Below are 4717 nucleotides of genomic sequence, written 5' to 3' on the forward strand. Positions count from 1 at the left end.
TTGTTCTATCGCACAAGAGTTTTGCACCCTAGGTTCTAATCCTACTCTAGCATGACAATTCTAGGAATATAGAGACATGAATTGAATTGCTCAAATATAAATGCTCAAAGTAAAGAGAGGGAGAGGAACGCGTCGATGTTTTTCTGATGTATCGGAGAGTCGCCACTCCCCACTAGTCCTCGTTGGAGCACCCGCACAAGGATGTAGCTCTCCCTTGATCCGCGCAAGGATCAAGTGCTCTCTATGGGCTGATTTTTTGACACTCCGTCGCAGTGAATCGCCCACAACCGTTCACACCATGACTTGGGCCATCCACAAGCTTGGCCGGATGATCACCAAGTTTTCAATCACCAAGAGTAACAAGCACAAGCTCTCACTTGACCAAGACAAGCCTAATGAGAAGGGTGGATACACACTTGCTACTCCCTATATACTAATGAGGTCCTTAATCTTGGATTATTAAATCTCAATCACTCCACTAGGCTCTTGCTCTCCCTTGCACTCCAAAGGTGTTTGTCAGCTGAACATATGGGCAAGGGTGCTAAGTTGGACGAGTAGGAGAGGTATTTATACTCCCCACTTTAAAAGATACTCGTTGGGGTCCAACTCAGCACATTTCAGGGTGACCGGACACTCAGGTCAAAGTGATCGGACGCGTCCGGTCAGTGGCCAACAGCTACATGACGCTAGCCCAGTTATCAGAGACCGGACCTTGACTAGCGCCTGGTTGCCACCATCAGACGCGTCTAGTCAAAAATTTCCTTCTCTGGATGCTTACTGTTGTTGATCGGACGCTACCTCTAGTGCGTCAGGTCATAACGTCCTCAGCGTCCGGTCGAAAAGCAAACCCTAGGAACACGAGCTAATACTAACCGGACGCGGCATCTGTGAGTCCGATCCAGTGTCCCGTCGATGAACACACCCTAGTTGCGCGAGCTAACACTAACCGGACACGGCACCTATGCGTCTGTTCCAACGTTCGGTCGTCATCCAAGTTTCCATTCACCTCAAGTTTTACCAACTTTGTGAACGATATCGACTTCAACTAATCTATGGGCTATCCTTGAGCTACCTAGTGCTAAGTTTGACAAGTGTGCACCACACCTAAACCATTAGACTCATCTAGGTCAAGCTACTAGTTCATACCCCCCTTAATAGTACGGCCAAAGGAAAAGAAACAAAGTCCTAAACTACTCTAAGTGTCTCTCCAATGCCAAACGACACTTAGAACTAGTCCGTCCTTAACCTTGTCGTCCATCATTTGAAAACCGAAGCGATTTCCATCGACAGGGGCATAAAAACCATAATTGCCCAATCAGTCACTATTAATGTGACCTAACTCAAGTTGCCTCTGCAAAACACATGCTAGTCATAGTAATCTTGTGTCAGCATTAATCATCAAAACCCAACTAGGGGTCTATATGCTTTCAATCTCCCCCTTTTTAGAGATTGATGACAACACAACCTCGAGTATGTATAAAAGATGAGTGAGGTTTTCAACATGCTTGGTTCATATAAGCAATTGACAATAGAAACAAAGGGGGGTTAGGCATGCTTATATGATCCAAGCCAACACAATGTACTTACAAGGTATGAAATAAGCATAAGTACACAAAGTAAATCTCATTTGTATCGGAGTAAAACGCGGAAGCAAACAAATAAGCATAATCAAGTGACATGACATATATATCAAGGTAGAGAGCACACATGTCACATACATCTCACACATATATCACATATAGCATAATGCATTAGAGTAAACGTGAATGCATGAAGTATCACACACAAAAGAACGAGTCCATCTCACACGCTCCCCCTAAATATAACATACTCGCTTCCTCTTCCCCTTTGGCATCAAGCACCAAAACCTAAGGATCGGACGGCGGGGTAGCAGTAGACGAGTTAGGCGTTGAGGTATGATGAGAGATCTGAAACTGAGCTGCATCATCCTCGGACCCAGAACTCTGAATGGTCAGACCCTCGGTCACTGGAAGTGGAGGTGAAGCGGTCAAAGTTTGCTCTACGGTCTCAGTAACTGGGTCAGCTAGCTGTGAAGTAGAAGCTAAAGTAGTAGCCTGACCCTGTGGCTCTGAAGGTGTCATTGTAGGAAGTGTAGCCTCAACTGCTGCTGTCGTTGAAACCTCAAGGGTGGGGGTGACTGTCAGAGGCGGCTCGGATGAAGCAACAGAGGACGGTATCGTCTTAGTAGTCCCTGTGATGGGAGCAGCTATGGTAGGAGCATGAGCTCTGAACTTAGGCAGTGTAGGCTGTCCTATGAGCTCACTAAAGGTAGCACCCAGACTCCTAGAGATAGGGGTGTCCATCACTAGCACTGACGTGGACTGAGTAGGAGTGAAGCCCATGACTATAGGAGTGAAATGCTGAGCCAGTTCTGTCCCTAGTGAAGCAAACCACTGAGACACCTGCTCGGTAAGTGAGGCAAACTATACAGCTAGCTATCCCTGACTCTGAAACCCACTGGGCTGTATAGCTGGAGTCACTAGGGTAGTAGTAGCAGGCTGACCGAGCTGCAACGTGGGCTAGTGAGGAGCAATCCCTATAGCGGAAAAGGCATGCTGCATGAGCCCAAGAAGTTGCCGCTGAATGACAAGCTGCTGCTGCTGCTGCTGCTAGAACTGATCCTGATGGGTTTATAGCTGAGTGAGAGTGGTAGCTATGGCCTGTGCCTGGCGAGTCTTCTCCTACTGCATCTTGTCAAGTATCGCTATTAGAGCAGGGTCTATCTACGGTGGCTAGGGTGGAGCAGAGCTGTAGCCATCGACATCGCTATCGTGAGCCCATGGGGACATCCGTGGAATAGACTGGTAGTCATCATCTAAGCTGTCAGTCAGGTCACTCTCGACCATGTCCTCCTGCTGTACCTCAAGCTACTCGAGCTCTATCTTAGCAATAGCCCTAATGGCCTCATCCTGCTCTGCTGTAGTCTCTAGCACCTCTGGCCTCTGGCTATGGCTCAGCGTCAGTGTCCTACTCCTAGTACTAGAACCCATCAGCTGACACATGTCATACTCAGAGGAACTCAGTAGTAGTGCTTGTCAACCTAGACACTACCTAAGGGGGTATATCTAAACAAGCCTTGAGTATAAGAAAGCAGATCCAATGGGCATATGGTAGTTGACGGTGGCCCTTGAATCCCTCTGCAAGAGTGTCCTCCATCTCTGAAAGTAGTAAGTCCCAAATATCAAACGACGTCTGAGAGATCAGGTGGTGGACTAGCCAAAGCTGAATGCAAGTCAAACCCTCATGGTAACCACCTCTCGGTAGCAAGGTCCTCCTCATAGTGGCGTATAAGAGACAAGCCATAGGTGTAAGGGCACCCAAAGTCTGTCGCGAACCCTCGCCGAATGGCTCTCAAAAACAGGCCCTGACAAGATTGGTGGGTGGCACTACGCTGCCATGAGGACGTCTCGATGGCTAAGTCTATCCATAGCAAATCTGGTGAATCTGAGTGACTGACTCTAGAATCCGCAGTATCTCTCTGACTCTGTTGCTGTATAGCCTACGGTCACATCCTCTGAAGGTGAAGTGAATGAACCTGTGACTAGGGTCAATCCACAAAGAGGCATAGAACTCTCTAACCTAGCTGGCAATGTACCTACTGGTCTGTCCCAAAAGGTCTGCCAAGCCAGGCAGGTAAGTAAGGTGGGGACAAACCTACCCTGCTCTAGCGGCCACTATAGCCTCTAAATGACACACCCTCTGAGATCTAAAAGCTACCCCACTATTCATATATGCATTATAGAAATCTTCCTGGAGCATAGTGTACAAGCCCTCTAAAGCTCTCTCATCATACTGAGGTGGGAACCACTGCTCAACCTCCACAAAGCGTAGCTACTACACCTACCGAGCTATGGCAGCCCTCAAGTCCAAATGCTCTACTGGCGGTGGGCCTCATGGTCTGGGAGGTGGCCGAGAGCCATGCCTCTACCTCTCTAGCATGGGCGTCACCTGAACACGAGCATGACCTGAGCGTCATAGTGGCTGCTCTTGCTACTGTTCTACCTCCTTCTGATGCTGCTCAGTCTCCTCCTAGGGCTCAATCTCCTCTACACGAGTGCCCTCTAGTGCATCCTCTAGAGGGACACACTGACCTCCAAGCATGATAGTGCCACGTAGACTACCATGCCTAGCCTCAAGCTCCTCGACTGTGGCCCTCTAAGTTGGTGACAACTGATCGCCATTGCGAATACCACTACCTTTGCCACCTCTCTCAGCACGCTCTACGAGCGGTGGCCACCTGAAAGGTCCTAGTATGGCTAGAGGGGGGGGGGGGTGAATAGCCTATTTAAAAATCTACAAATCAACTAGAGCAATTTGATTAGTATGACAAAAGCCGAAATGCAAACTTGCTCTAGCTCTACAAGGGTTGCAAGCCACCTATCCAACAATTCTAGTTGCAATGATTACTAGACACACAACTTGCAATGTTACTACTCACTAAGAGCTCTCAAACTTGCAACTTTAAAGAGCTCCACTAGATGAACTTAAAACAACAAAGCAAGCTCTCAATTCTAATTACACTAAAGAGCTCGATAGATTTCTTGTCATTATCACTAGAGCTATCACCATCTGATGAATCATCACTATCCCAAGTGACTACATAGCCTCCACCCTTCTTCTTCTTTTGGAAGGTCATTCTCTTCTCCTTCTTCTCCTTCTTTTCAATTTTATCTTTCTTGTGCTTCTTCTTCTCATC

This window comes from Miscanthus floridulus, chromosome 5, assembly GCF_019320115.1.
Source record: "Miscanthus floridulus cultivar M001 chromosome 5, ASM1932011v1, whole genome shotgun sequence".
Taxonomy (NCBI): Eukaryota; Viridiplantae; Streptophyta; class Magnoliopsida; order Poales; family Poaceae; genus Miscanthus; species Miscanthus floridulus.